The sequence below is a fragment of the Salminus brasiliensis genome, chromosome 3 (genome assembly GCF_030463535.1).
Source record: "Salminus brasiliensis chromosome 3, fSalBra1.hap2, whole genome shotgun sequence".
Taxonomy (NCBI): Eukaryota; Metazoa; Chordata; class Actinopteri; order Characiformes; family Bryconidae; genus Salminus; species Salminus brasiliensis.
Window position 1 is genome coordinate 49,881,774 of NC_132880.1, and position 16,405 is coordinate 49,898,178.

Genomic DNA, 16,405 nt, shown 5'->3' on the forward strand with positions numbered 1-16,405 from the left:
AACCAGCATAAACCAGCATAAACCATCAAAAACCAGCACAAACCAACTAAACCATCATAAACCAACTAAACCATCACAAACCAACTAAACCATCACAAACCAACTAAACCATCACAAACCAACTAAACCAGCTAAACCATCATAAACCAGAATAAACCAACTAAACCAGCATAAACCATCATAAACCAGCATAAACCAACTAAACCAGCATAAACCAACTAAACCAGCTAAACCATCATAAACCAGCACAAACCAACTAAACCATCATAAACCAGCATAAACCAACTAAACCATCACAAACCAACTAAACCAGCTAAACCATCATAAACCAGCATAAACCAACTAAACCAGCACAAACCAACTAAGCCATCATAAACCAACTAAACCAGCACAAACCAACTAAACCAGCAAAACCGTCATAAACCAGAATAAACCAACTAAACCATCACAAACCAACTAAACCAGCTAAACCATCATAAACCAACACAAACCAGCTAAACCAGCTAAACCATCATAAACCAACTAAACCAGCTAAACCAGCATAAACCAGCATAAACCAACTAAACCATCACAAACCAGCTAAACCAGCTAAACCATCATAAACCAACTAAATCAGCTAAACCAGCATAAACCAACTAAACCAGCACAAACCAGCTAAACCAGCACAAACCAACTAAACCAGCATAAACCAACTAAACCAGCACAAACCAGCACAAACCAGCTAAACCAGCATAAACCAAATAAACCAGCACAAACCAGCTAAACCAGCTAAACCAGCATAAACCAACTAAACCAGCACAAACCAGCTAAACCAGCACAAACCAACTAATCCAGCTAAACCATCATAAACCAACTAAACCATCACAAAACAACTAAACCAGCTAAACCAGCTAAACCATCATAAACCAACTAAACCAGCACAAACCAGCACAAACCAGCACAAACCAGCCAAACCATCATAAACCAACTAAACCAGCATAAACCAGCTAAACCAGCATAAACCAGCTAAACCAACATAAACCAACTAAACCAGATAAACCAGCACAAACCAGCTAAACCATCATATACCAGCTAAACCATCATAAACCAGCACAAACCAGCTAAACCAGATAAACCAGCACAAACCAGCTAAACCATCATAAACCAACTAAACCAGCACAAACCAGCATAAACCAGCACAAACCAGCTAAACCATCATAAACCAGATAAACCAACTAAACCATCATAAACCAGCTAAACCAGCATAAACCAGCATAAACCAGCATAAACCAACTAAACCAGCACAAACCAGCTAAACCAGCACAAACCAGCTAAACCATCACAAACCAGAAAAACCAGATAAACCAGCAATAAACCAGCATAAACCAGCACAAACCAGCTAAACCATCATAAATCAACTAAACCAGCACAAACCAGCATAAACCATCATAAACCAGCATAAACCAACTAAACCAGCACAAACCAGCTAAACCAGCACAAACCAGCATAAACCAGCATAAACCATCATAAACCAGCATAAACCATCATAAACCATCATAAACCAGCTAAACTATCATAAACCAACTAAACCAGCATAAACCAGCACAAACCAGCTAAACCAGCACAAACCAGCTAAACCATCATAAACCAGCTAAACCAGCTAAACCAGCATAAACCAACTAAACCAGCATAAACCAGCTAAACCAGCATAAACCAACTAAACCAGCTAAACCATCATTAACCAGCACAAACCAACTAAACAAGCTAAACCATCATAAACCAGCATAAACCAACTAAACCATCACAAACCAACTAAACCAACTAAACCATCATAAACCAGCATAAACCAACTAAACCAGCACAAACCAACTAAGCCATCATAAACCAACTAAACCAGCACAAACCAACTAAACCAGCAAAACCGTCATAAACCAGAATAAACCAACTAAACCATCACAAACCAACTAAACCAGCTAAACCATCATAAACCAACTAAACCAGCACAAACCAACTAAACCAGCAAAACCGTCATAAACCAGAATAAACCAACTAAACCATCATAAACCAACACAAACCAGCTAAACCAGCTAAACCATCATAAACCAACTAAACCAGCTAAACCAGCATAAACCAACTAAACCATCACAAACCAGCTAAACCAGCTAAACCATCATAAACCAACTAAATCAGCTAAACCAGCATAAACCAACTAAACCAGCACAAACCAGCTAAACCAGCACAAACCAACTAAACCAGCATAAACCAACTAAACCAGCACAAACCAGCACAAACCAGCTAAACCAGCATAAACCAAATAAACCAGCACAAACCAGCTAAACCAGCTAAACCAGCATAAACCAACTAAACCAGCACAAACCAGCTAAACCAGCACAAACCAACTAATCCAGCTAAACCATCATAAACCAACTAAACCATCACAAACCAACTAAACCAGCTAAACCAGCTAAACCATCATAAACCAGCATAAACCAACATAAACCAACTAAACCAGCACAAACCAGCACAAACCAGCATAAACCAGCTAAACCAGCATAAACCAGCTAAACCAGCATAAACCAGCTAAACCAACATAAACCAACTAAACCAGATAAACCAGCACAAACCAGCTAAACCATCATAAACCAGCTAAACCATCATAAACCAGCACAAACCAGCTAAACCAGATAAACCAGCACAAACCAGCTAAACCATCATAAACCAACTAAACCACCTAAACCAAACCAGCACAAACCAGCTAAACCATCATAAACCAGATAAACCAGCTAAACCATCATAAACCAGCTAAACCAGCATAAACCAGCTAAACCATCACAAACCAGAAAAACCAGATAAACCAGCTAAACCATCATAAACCAGCTAAACCAGCATAAACCAGCTAAACCATCACAAACCAGAAAAACCAGATAAACCAGCTAAACCAGCATAAACCAACTAAACCAGCACAAACCAGCTAAACCAGCACAAACCAGCTAAACCATCACAAACCAGAAAAACCAGATAAACCAGCAATAAACCAGCATAAACCAGCACAAACCAGCTAAACCATCACAAACCAGAAAAACCAGATAAACCAGCAATAAACCAGCATAAACCAGCACAAACCAGCTAAACCATCACAAACCAGAAAAACCAGATAAACCAGCAATAAACCAGCATAAACCAGCACAAACCAGCACAAACCAGCTAAACCACCACAAACCAGCATAAACCAGCATAAACCATCATAAACCAGCATAAACCAACTAAACCAGCACAAACCAGCTAAACCACCACAAACCAGCATAAACCAGCATAAACCATCATAAACCAGCTAAACCATCATAAACCAGCTAAACCATCATAAACCAACTAAACCAGCATAAACCAGCACAAACCAGCTAAACCAGCACAAACCAGCTAAACCATCATAAACCAGCTAAACCAGCTAAACCAGCATAAACCAGCACAAACCAGCTAAACCAGCACAAACCAGCTAAACCATCATAAACCAGCTAAACCAGCTAAACCAGCATAAACCAACTAAATCAGCATAAACCAGCTAAACCAGCTAAACCAGCATAAACCAACTAAACCAGCATAAACCAGCACAAACCAGCTAAACCAGCACAAACCAGCTAAACCAGCACAAACCAGCTAAACCATCATAAACCAGCATAAACCAGCATAAACCAGCATAAACCAGCTAAACCAGCACAAACCAGCTAAACCATCATAAACTAACTAAACCAGCACAAACCAGCTAAACCATCATAAACCAACTAAACCAGCACAAACCAGCTGAACCAGCACAAACCAGCATAAACCAAGAAAACCAGCTAAACCAGCAATAAACCAACTAAACCATCATAAACCAACTAAACCAGCACAAACCATCATAAACCAGCTAAACCAGCATAAACCAGCATAAACCAACTAAACCAACTAAACCAGCTAAACCAGCTAAACCAGCACAAACCAGCTAAACCATCATAAACCAGCTAAACCATCATAAACCAGCTAAACCAGCATAAACCAGCATAAACCAACTAAACCAACTAAACCAGCTAAACCAGCTAAACCAGCACAAACCAGCTAAACCATCATAAACCAGCTAAACCATCATAAACCAACTAAACCAGCTAAACCATCATAAACCAACTAAACCAGCTAAACCATCATAAACCAGCATAAATCAGCATAAATCAGCATAAACCAACTAAACCAGCTAAACCATCATAAACCAACTAAACCAGCTAAACCATCATAAACCAACTAAACCAGCTAAACCATCATAAACCAGCATAAACCAGCATAAATCAGCATAAACCAACTAAACCAGCTAAACCATCATAAACCAACTAAACCAGCTAAACCATCATAAACCAGCATAAATCAGCATAAATCAGCATAAACCATTATAAACCAGCATAAACCAGCATAAATCAGCATAAATCAGCATAAACCAACTAAACCAACTAAACCATCATAAACCAACTAAACCAGCTAAACCATAATAAACCATCATAAACCAGCATAAATCAGCATAAATCAGCATAAACCAACTAAACCATCATAAACCAACTACACCAGCATAAACCATCATAAACCAGCATAAACCAACTAAACCAGCATAAACCATCATAAACCAGCATAAACCAACTAAACCATCATAAACCAACTAAACCAGCATAAACCATCATAAACCAGCATAAACCAACTAAACCAGCACAAACCAGCTAAACCAGCATAAACCAGCATAAACCAACTAAACCAGCTAAACCATCATAAACCAGCACAAACCATCATAAACCAGCATAAACCAGCTAAACCATCATAAACCAGCTAAACCAGCATAAACCAGCTAAACCAGCTAAACCATCATAAACCAGCTAAACCAGCATTAACCAGCATAAACCAGCATAAACCATCATAAACCAACTAAACCATCATAAACCAGCATAAACCAGCATAAACCAGCTAAACCAGCATAAACCAGCTAAACCAGCACAAACCAGCTAAACCATCATAAACCAACTAAACCAGCACAAACCAGCTAAACCATCATAAACCAACTAAACCAGCACAAACCAGCTAAACCAGCACAAACCAGCTAAACCAGCATAAACCAAGTAAACCAGCACAAACCAGCATAAACCAACTAAACCAGCTAAACCAGCATAAACCAGCTAAACCAGCACAAACCAACTAAACCATCATAAACCAACTAAACCAGCACAAACCAGCTAAACCATCATAAACCAGCTAAACCATCATAAACCAGCATAAACCAACTAAACCAGCTAAACCATAATAAACCAGCATAAACCAGCATAAATCAGCATAAATCAGCATAAACCAACTAAACCATCATAAACCAACTAAACCAGCATAAACCATCATAAACCAGCATAAACCAACTAAACCAGCATAAACCATCATAAACCAGCATAAACCAACTAAACCAGCACAAACCAGCTAAACCATCATAAACCAACTAAACCATCATAAACCAACTAAACCAGCATAAACCATCATAAACCAGCATAAACCAACTAAACCAGCACAAACCAGCTAAACCAGCATAAACCAGCATAAACCAACTAAACCAGCTAAACCAGCTAAACCATCATAAACCAGCTAAACCAGCATAAACCAGCACAAACCATCATAAACCAGCATAAACCAGCTAAACCATCATAAACCAGCTAAACCAGCATAAACCAGCTAAACCAGCTAAACCATCATAAACCAGCTAAACCAGCATAAACCAGCATAAACCAGCATAAACCAGCATAAACCAACTAAACCATCATAAACCAGCATAAACCAGCATAAACCATCACAAACCAGCTAAACCATCATAAACCAACTAAACCAGCTAAATCATCATAAACCAACTAAACCAGCTAAACCATCATAAACCAGCATAAACCAGCATAAATCAGCATAAACTAACTAAACCAGCACAAACCAGCTAAACCATCATAAACCAACTAAACCAGCACAAACCAGCTGAAAAAACACAAACCAGCATAAACCAAGAAAACCAGCTAAACCAGCAATAAACCAACTAAACCATCATAAACCAACTAAACCAGCACAAACCATCATAAACCAGCTAAACCAGCATAAACCAACTAAACCAACTAAACCAGCTAAACCAGCACAAACCAGCTAAACCATCATAAACCAGCTAAACCATCATAAACCAGCATAAACCAGCATAAACCAACTAAACCAACTAAACCAGCTAAACCAGATAAACCAGCACAAACCAGCTAAACCATCATAAACCAGCTAAACCATCATAAACCAACTAAACCAGCTAAACCATCATAAACCAACTAAACCAGCTAAACCATCATAAACCAGCATAAATCAGCATAAATCAGCATAAACCAACTAAACCAGCTAAACCATCATAAACCAACTAAACCAGCTAAACCATCATAAACCAACTAAACCAGCTAAACCATCATAAACCAGCATAAACCAGCATAAATCAGCATAAACCAACTAAACCAGCTAAACCATCATAAACCAACTAAACCAGCTAAACCATCATAAACCAGCATAAATCAGCATAAATCAGCATAAACCATTATAAACCAGCATAAACCAGCATAAATCAGCATAAATCAGCATAAACCAACTAAACCATCATAAACCAACTAAACCAGCTAAACCATAATAAACCAGCATAAACCAGCATAAATCAGCATAAATCAGCATAAACCAACTAAACCATCATAAACCAACTAAACCAGCATAAACCATCATAAACCAGCATAAACCAACTAAACCAGCATAAACCATCATAAACCAGCATAAACCAACTAAACCAGCACAAACCAGCTAAACCATCATAAACCAACTAAACCATCATAAACCAACTAAACCAGCATAAACCATCATAAACCAGCATAAACCAACTAAACCAGCACAAACCAGCTAAACCAGCATAAACCAGCATAAACCAACTAAACCAGCTAAACCATCATAAAAAAGCTAAACCATCATAAACCAACTAAACCAGCTAAACCATCATAAACCAACTAAACCAGCTAAACCATCATAAACCAACTAAACCAGCTAAACCATCATAAACCAGCATAAATCAGCATAAATCAGCATAAACCAACTAAACCAGCTAAACCATCATAAACCAACTAAACCAGCTAAACCATCATAAACCAACTAAACCAGCTAAACCATCATAAACCAGCATAAACCAGCATAAATCAGCATAAACCAACTAAACCAGCTAAACCATCATAAACCAACTAAACCAGCTAAACCATCATAAACCAGCATAAATCAGCATAAATCAGCATAAACCATTATAAACCAGCATAAACCAGCATAAATCAGCATAAATCAGCATAAACCAACTAAACCAACTAAACCATCATAAACCAACTAAACCAGCTAAACCATAATAAACCAGCATAAACCAGCATAAATCAGCATAAACCAACTAAACCATCATAAACCAACTAAACCAGCATAAACCATCATAAACCAGCATAAACCAACTAAACCAGCATAAACCATCATAAACCAGCATAAACCAACTAAACCAGCACAAACCAGCTAAACCATCATAAACCAACTAAACCATCATAAACCAACTAAACCAGCATAAACCATCATAAACCAGCATAAACCAACTAAACCAGCACAAACCAGCTAAACCAGCATAAACCAGCATAAACCAACTAAACCAGCTAAACCATCATAAACCAGCACAAACCATCATAAACCAGCTAAACCAGCATAAACCAGCTAAACCAGCTAAACCATCATAAACCAGCTAAACCAGCATAAACCAGCATAAACCAGCATAAACCATCATAAACCAACTAAACCATCATAAACCAGCATAAACCAGCATAAACCATCACAAACCAGCATAAACCAGCATAAACCAGCATAAACCAGCTAAACCAGCACAAACCAGCTAAACCATCATAAACCAACTAAACCAGCACAAACCAGCTAAACCATCATAAACCAACTAAACCAGCACAAACCAGCTAAACCAGCACAAACCAGCTAAACCAGCATAAACCAAGTAAACCAGCACAAACCAGCATAAACCAACTAAACCAGCTAAACCAGCATAAACCAGCTAAACCAGCACAAACCAACTAAACCATCATAAACCAACTAAACCAGCACAAACCAGCTAAACCATCATAAACCAGCTAAACCATCATAAACCAGCATAAACCAGCTAAACCAGCATAAACCAACTAAACCATCATAAACCAACTAAACCAGCTAAACCAGCATAAACCAGTATAAACCAGCTAAACCATCATAAACCATCATAAATCAGCATAAACCAGCATAAACCAGCATAAACCAGCACAAACCATCATAAACCAACTAAACCAGCATAAACCAGCATAAACCATCATAAACCAACTAAACCAGCATAAACCATCATAAACCAGCATAAACCAACTAAACCAGCACAAACCAGCTAAACTATCATAAACCAGCATAAACCAGCTAAACCAGCATAAACCAACTAAACCAGCTAAACCATCATAAACCAGCATAAACCAGCATAAACCATCACAAACCAACTAAACCAGCATAAACCAGCACAAACCATCATAAACCAGCATAAACCAGCTAAACCATCATAAACCAGCTAAACCATCATAAACCAACTAAACCAGCACAAACCAGCTAAACCATCATAAACCAACTAAACCATCATAAACCAACTAAACCAGCATAAACCATCATAAACCAGCATAAACCAACTAAACCAGCACAAACCAGCTAAACCAGCATAAACCAGCATAAACCAACTAAACCAGCTAAACCATCATAAACCAGCACAAACCATCATAAACCAGCATAAACCAGCTAAACCATCATAAACCAGCTAAACCAGCATAAACCAGCTAAACCAGCTAAACCATCATAAACCAGCTAAACCAGCATAAACCAGCATAAACCAGCATAAACCATCATAAACCAACTAAACCATCATAAACCAGCATAAACCAGCATAAACCATCACAAACCAGCTAAACCATCATAAACCAACTAAACCATCATAAACCAACTAAACTAGCTAAACCATCATAAACCAGCATAAACCAGCATAAATCAGCATAAACTAACTAAACCAGCACAAACCAGCCAAACCATCATAAACCAACTAAACCAGCACAAACCAGCTGAACCAGCACAAACCAGCATAAACCAAGAAAACCAGCTAAACCAGCAATAAACCAACTAAACCATCATAAACCAACTAAACCAGCACAAACCATCATAAACCAGCTAAACCAGCATAAACCAGCATAAACCAACTAAACCAACTAAACCAGCTAAACCAGCACAAACCAGCTAAACCATCATAAACCAGCTAAACCATCATAAACCAGCTAAACCAGCATAAACCAGCATAAACCAACTAAACCAACTAAACCAGCTAAACCAGCTAAACCAGCACAAACCAGCTAAACCATCATAAACCAGCTAAACCATCATAAACCAACTAAACCAGCTAAACCATCATAAACCAACTAAACCAGCTAAACCATCATAAACCAGCATAAATCAGCATAAATCAGCATAAACCAACTAAACCAGCTAAACCATCATAAACCAACTAAACCAGCTAAACCATCATAAACCAACTAAACCAGCTAAACCATCATAAACCAGCATAAACCAGCATAAATCAGCATAAACCAACTAAACCAGCTAAACCATCATAAACCAACTAAACCAGCTAAACCATCATAAACCAGCATAAATCAGCATAAATCAGCATAAACCATTATAAACCAGCATAAACCAGCATAAATCAGCATAAATCAGCATAAACCAACTAAACCAACTAAACCATCATAAACCAACTAAACCAGCTAAACCATAATAAACCAGCATAAACCAGCATAAATCAGCATAAATCAGCATAAACCAACTAAACCATCATAAACCAACTAAACCAGCATAAACCATCATAAACCAGCATAAACCAACTAAACCAGCATAAACCATCATAAACCAGCATAAACCAACTAAACCAGCACAAACCAGCTAAACCATCATAAACCAACTAAACCATCATAAACCAACTAAACCAGCATAAACCAGCATAAACCAGCATAAACCAACTAAACCAGCACAAACCAGCTAAACCAGCATAAACCAACTAAACCAGCTAAACCATCATAAACCAGCTAAACCATCATAAACCAGCTAAACCATCATAAACCAACTAAACCAGCTAAACCATCATAAACCAACTAAACCAGCTAAACCATCATAAACCAGCATAAATCAGCATAAATCAGCATAAACCAACTAAACCAGCTAAACCATCATAAACCAACTAAACCAGCTAAACCATCATAAACCAACTAAACCAGCTAAACCATCATAAACCAGCATAAACCAGCATAAATCAGCATAAACCAACTAAACCAGCTAAACCATCATAAACCAACTAAACCAGCTAAACCATCATAAACCAGCATAAATCAGCATAAATCAGCATAAACCATTATAAACCAGCATAAACCAGCATAAATCAGCATAAATCAGCATAAACCAACTAAACCAACTAAACCATCATAAACCAACTAAACCAGCTAAACCATAATAAACCAGCATAAACCAGCATAAATCAGCATAAACCAACTAAACCATCATAAACCAACTAAACCAGCATAAACCATCATAAACCAGCATAAACCAACTAAACCAGCATAAACCATCATAAACCAGCATAAACCAACTAAACCAGCACAAACCAGCTAAACCATCATAAACCAACTAAACCATCATAAACCAACTAAACCAGCATAAACCATCATAAACCAGCATAAACCAATTAAACCAGCACAAACCAGCTAAACCAGCATAAACCAGCATAAACCAACTAAACCAGCTAAACCATCATAAACCAGCACAAACCATCATAAACCAGCATAAACCAGCTAAACCATCATAAACCAGCTAAACCAGCATAAACCAGCTAAACCAGCTAAACCATCATAAACCAGCTAAACCAGCATAAACCAGCATAAACCAGCATAAACCATCATAAACCAACTAAACCATCATAAACCAGCATAAACCAGCATAAACCATCACAAACCAGCATAAACCAGCATAAACCAGCATAAACCAGCTAAACCAGCATAAACCAGCTAAACCAGCACAAACCAGCTAAACCATCATAAACCAACTAAACCAGCACAAACCAGCTAAACCATCATAAACCAACTAAACCAGCACAAACCAGCTAAACCAGCACAAACCAGCTAAACCAGCATAAACCAAGTAAACCAGCACAAACCAGCATAAACCAACTAAACCAGCTAAACCAGCATAAACCAGCTAAACCAGCACAAACCAACTAAACCATCATAAACCAACTAAACCAGCACAAACCAGCTAAACCATCATAAACCAGCTAAACCATCATAAACCAGCATAAACCAGCTAAACCAGCATAAACCAACTAAACCATCATAAACCAACTAAACCAGCTAAACCAGCATAAACCAGTATAAACCAGCTAAACCATCATAAACCATCATAAATCAGCATAAACCAGCATAAACCAGCATAAACCATCATAAACCATCATAAACCAGCACAAACCATCATAAACCAACTAAACCAGCATAAACCAGCATAAACCATCATAAACCAACTAAACCAGCATAAACCATCATAAACCAGCATAAACCAACTAAACCAGCACAAACCAGCTAAACTATCATAAACCAGCATAAACCAGCTAAACCAGCATAAACCAACTAAACCAGCTAAACCAGCATAAACCAACTAAACCAGCTAAACCATCATAAACCAGCATAAACCAGCATAAACCATCACAAACCAACTAAACCAGCATAAACCAGCACAAACCATCATAAACCAGCATAAACCAGCTAAACCATCATAAACCAGCTAAACCATCATAAACCAACTAAACCAGCACAAACCAGCTAAACCATCATAAACCAGCTAAACCAGCTAAACCATCATAAACCAGCTAAACCATCATAAACCAACTAAACCAGCACAAACCAGCTAAACCAGCATAAACCAGCATAAACCAGCTAAACCATCATAAACCAGCTAAACCAGCATAAACCATCATAAATCAGCATAAACCAGCATAAACCAACTAAACCAGCATAAACCATCATAAACCAGCATAAACCAGCACAAACCATCATAAACCAGCTAAACCAGCATAAACCAGCACAAACCATCATAAACCAACTAAACCAGCATAAACCAACTAAACCAGCATAAACCAGCATAAACCAGCATAAACCAACTAAACCATCATAAACCAACTAAACCAGCATAAACCAACTAAACCAGCACAAACCAGCTAAACCAGCATAAACCAGCATAAACCAGCTAAACCATCATAAACCAGCTAAACCAGCATAAACCAACTAAACCAGCATAAACCAACTAAACCAGCATAAACCAACTAAACCAGCATAAACCAGCATAAACCAGCATAAACCAACTAAACCATCATAAACCAACTAAACCAGCATAAACCAACTAAACCAGCACAAACCAGCTAAACCAGCATAAACCAGCATAAACCAGCTAAACCATCATAAACCAGCTAAACCAGCATAAACCAGCATAAACCATCATAAACCAGCATAAACCAACTAAACCAGCATAAACCAGCTAAACCAGCATAAACCAACTAAACCAGCACAAACCAGCTAAACCAGCATAAACCAGCATAAACCAGCTAAACCATCATAAACCAGCTAAACCAGCATAAACCATCATAAATCAGCATAAACCAGCATAAACCAACTAAACCAGCATAAACCATCATAAACCAGCATAAACCAGCACAAACCATCATAAACCAGCTAAACCAGCATAAACCAGCACAAACCATCATAAACCAACTAAACCAGCATAAACCAGCATAAGCCAACTAAACCAGCACAAACCAGCTAAACCATCATAAACCAGCTAAACCAGCATAAACCAGCATAAACCAGCTAAACCATCATAAACCAGCTAAACCATCATAAACCAGCATAAACCAGCATAAACCATCATAAACCAGCTAAACCATCATAAACCAGCATAAACCATCATAAACCAGCATAAACCAGCATAAACCAGCTAAACCATCATAAACCATCATAAACCAGCACAAACCATCATTAACCAGCTAAACCATCATAAACCAGCTAAACCATCATAAACCAGCTAAACCAGCACAAACCATCATAAACCAGCTAAACCATCATAAACCAGCATAAACCAGCTAAACCAGCATAAACCAGCATAAACCAACTAAACCATCATAAACCAGCTAAACCATCATAAACCAGCATAAACCAGCTAAACCAGCATAAACCAGCTAAACCATCATAAACCAGCATAAACCAGCATAAACCAGCTAAACCAGCATAAACCAGCATAAACCATCATAAACCATCATAAACCAGCTAAACCAGTACAGATGTCATGCAGGTCTGTAAAATATATATTTTTTTTGTTTGTTTGTTTTTAAATAATTTATTTTATTTAATTTTTTATTTTATATCAGTTTTCATACCATGTTTATCACAGCAGTCAGTGTTAATACATTTTCTTTTTTTTAATAAAACTTTTTTACATTTTCTGATTAAATATAAATACATACTCTTCATTTCTTTATTTGTTATGTATTAATATTTATTATTAGTATCATTTATTTATTTTATTATTATTGTTTATATATATATATATGTGTGTGTGTGTGTGTGTGTGTGTGTGTGTGTGTATTTAGTTGTAGGTGTGTATCTTGGTTGCCAAATATGTGAAAATGAATCCCCCAGAATTCTCCTCACCGTTAAATAAACAAACAGCTGTTCACTAACCAGACCAAAAGCAGCTGTGCCAGATGTTCCTGAACATCTGGGTGAGGTGTAGATAAAGGCGCTGTGCTGGGCTGAGCTCTGTAGCGCTCTGCTCCTGCTAGCCTCTCTGGGGCGCGCTCCAATCTGCGCTCTCCAGCCCTACCTAGTGCGCATCATCACGGGAGTGTCCCAAACCCCTAAACCACTTTTCAGAGTAGAATTAGGTTACTTCGCGAATCCAGAAGTAAAGTTCAAGCACACTTGTCTGTATTAAGTGTCTACTTACAGCTCAGACTTGTCTAAACCGAGGCAGCCTGTCTTCTACACAGTGTTTACACTGTTTAGCTCACTTCACTTGCTCATTAGCTAATGCTAGCTAGCTAGCTAACTGTCAACTCAACATACGCTCGAGGCGAGTGAACAGTAAACAGTTCTAGTTAGTGAACTAAGCGTAAAAGACAACGATGACTTCACAAACGTTAAGGTTTACGTGTAAACTGTGTTCTAGTCGACGAGTGTACAGGACGAGTGCACTGCAGATACGCGAACGGGAACACAGCCGCGGTGCTGCTTGGCTAGTTAGCTTAGCCTGGCTGTTTAACAGTAAACCAGCGACTCCTTTAAACCTTTAAACAGAGAGCTTTAAAACCCCACCTGTGTCCCAGCGTGTCCCAGCGTGTCCCAGCGTGTCCCAGCGTGTCCCACCTCTCAGTCCTCCACTCAGTAAGGGGACAAGTCCGGCAGTTTAACCTCTGTCATGCTCTGCGGGGACACGTGACTGAACTGGAACTCGATCCGGTACTACTAAGTATTTGGGACTTTTATTATGAAATTAAAGAATAAAAGTTGTTTTTTTAACTGTAAAATATAAAAAAATAACCTTGCTTAAAATATTAAAATAATGTTTAATCTTCAATCCTTTGGAGATCAGGTTCATCTTCTACTCGCTTAAATATTCATAGGGGGACTTTTACACACCTCTATAATTAAGTGTCCTTTTTTTTATTTGTGATGTATTTTTTTGTTTAAAAAAGTGAAATATGTTCTTTACTTTTTACAGTTTTACATCATCATAGACTGAAAAGCTGCTATCCAGGAAAGAGAATCCTGCTCCAAAATAAAAGTTCGGTTTAGTGTCTAAGGAGGAATTCACCTCTGGACACTGATCTGTTACCTGTTAGATATTTCAGTTTTCCTGAGATTAAAAATGTGCTATGGTAAAAAAAAGACAATAATGGACAATAAATGTGATAATGATTCAAACAAATACGCTGCTGATAGCTTTGTGATAAATATATGATAAAACATTACTAGAATGTTGATAAAATGAACACATTTGTAATACAAAAGTGATAAATATGTGATTAAAAAATCATAAAATTGTGATGAAGACCTACTGCTGATAAATTTGTAATACAAATGTGATAAATTTGCCCAAATATTTATCACCAAAAAATCTTGCAATTCTGATAAATTGGTGATGGATTGTTTAATATAATTGTGACACGTTTGTGATAAAAACTTTGAAACTGTAAAAGATAAAAAACATTATCTTACTTTTATCTTAATATTAAAGTATTGTTTCATTTTCAACCTTTTGAAGATATTTATTATATATGATATAATATTCATATATATATATATATATATATATATATATATATATATATACACAGACATTTTGTTTACACATTATATTATATATAGATTATATTTAGATTTATTATATATTATAATTTTATTTTAATATTATAGCAGCTGTTAAGCATGGTGGTGGTAGTATCGTGCTCTGGGGCTGTTCTGCTGCCAGTGGAAGTGATCCATTACACAAAGTGGACAGAATATTGAAGAAGAGGGACTAACTCAGAATTCTTCAGCTGAACCTCAGACGGTTAAAACGTGGACACAGTTGGGAGTTCCAACAGGACAGAGACCCCAAACACACATCAGAGGAGGTGTGGAATGGATAAGGCAGGCTAACCTCAAGCATCTGGAATGGCCTTCACAAGGTCCAGCTGGGTGAGTCTGGTCTGGGATGGTGATGGAGAGTAAACTGTGCCCCATATTCTGACCCTTGTGTGAGGGGAAGTGCTGACGCCCCAAATCACAGGTCTGAGACGTTTGACCATCTCATGATACATGATGGCTCCACTCACCCAACACGAGTCTGCCCGGGTGATGACTCTGCAGAACCGGTTCCTCATTCTGCTCTCAGCCCGAGGCTGAGATGATTCAGGGGTATATATATATATATATATATGTGTGTGGGGGGGTACACCAAGGCAACATTGAGAGGCACCAAAGGTACAATGAGGGGGTACTGAGGGGACAAACAGAGGCACTAGGGGTACTGAGGATCACTGAGAGAACAAGGGGACAAAAAAGGGGCACTGAGGGCACACTGAGGGAAGAATGAGGGGGCAGTGAGGGGCATGAGGGGACTGGAAAGGTAGAATGAGGGGCATGGAGGAGGCACTTAGGGTCACAGTGGAGCACCAAGGGGCACTGAGGAGCACTGAGGAGCACTGAGGAGCACTAAGGGG

At 38.1% G+C, this 16,405-nt stretch overlaps 1 protein-coding gene across 1 annotated transcript in view; it reads right to left on the bottom strand.

The window, feature by feature from the left end:
* oxnad1 (oxidoreductase NAD-binding domain containing 1) overlaps window positions 1-14,622 on the bottom strand; it is a 32,739-nt gene extending 18,117 nt beyond the window's left edge. Inside the window, exon 1 of the mRNA XM_072676472.1 lies at window positions 14,517-14,622. The gene's annotated coding sequence lies outside the window, so the exon portion shown is untranslated. The remainder of the gene's footprint in view (window positions 1-14,516) is intronic.
* Window positions 14,623-16,405: the final 1,783 nt, after the last annotated feature.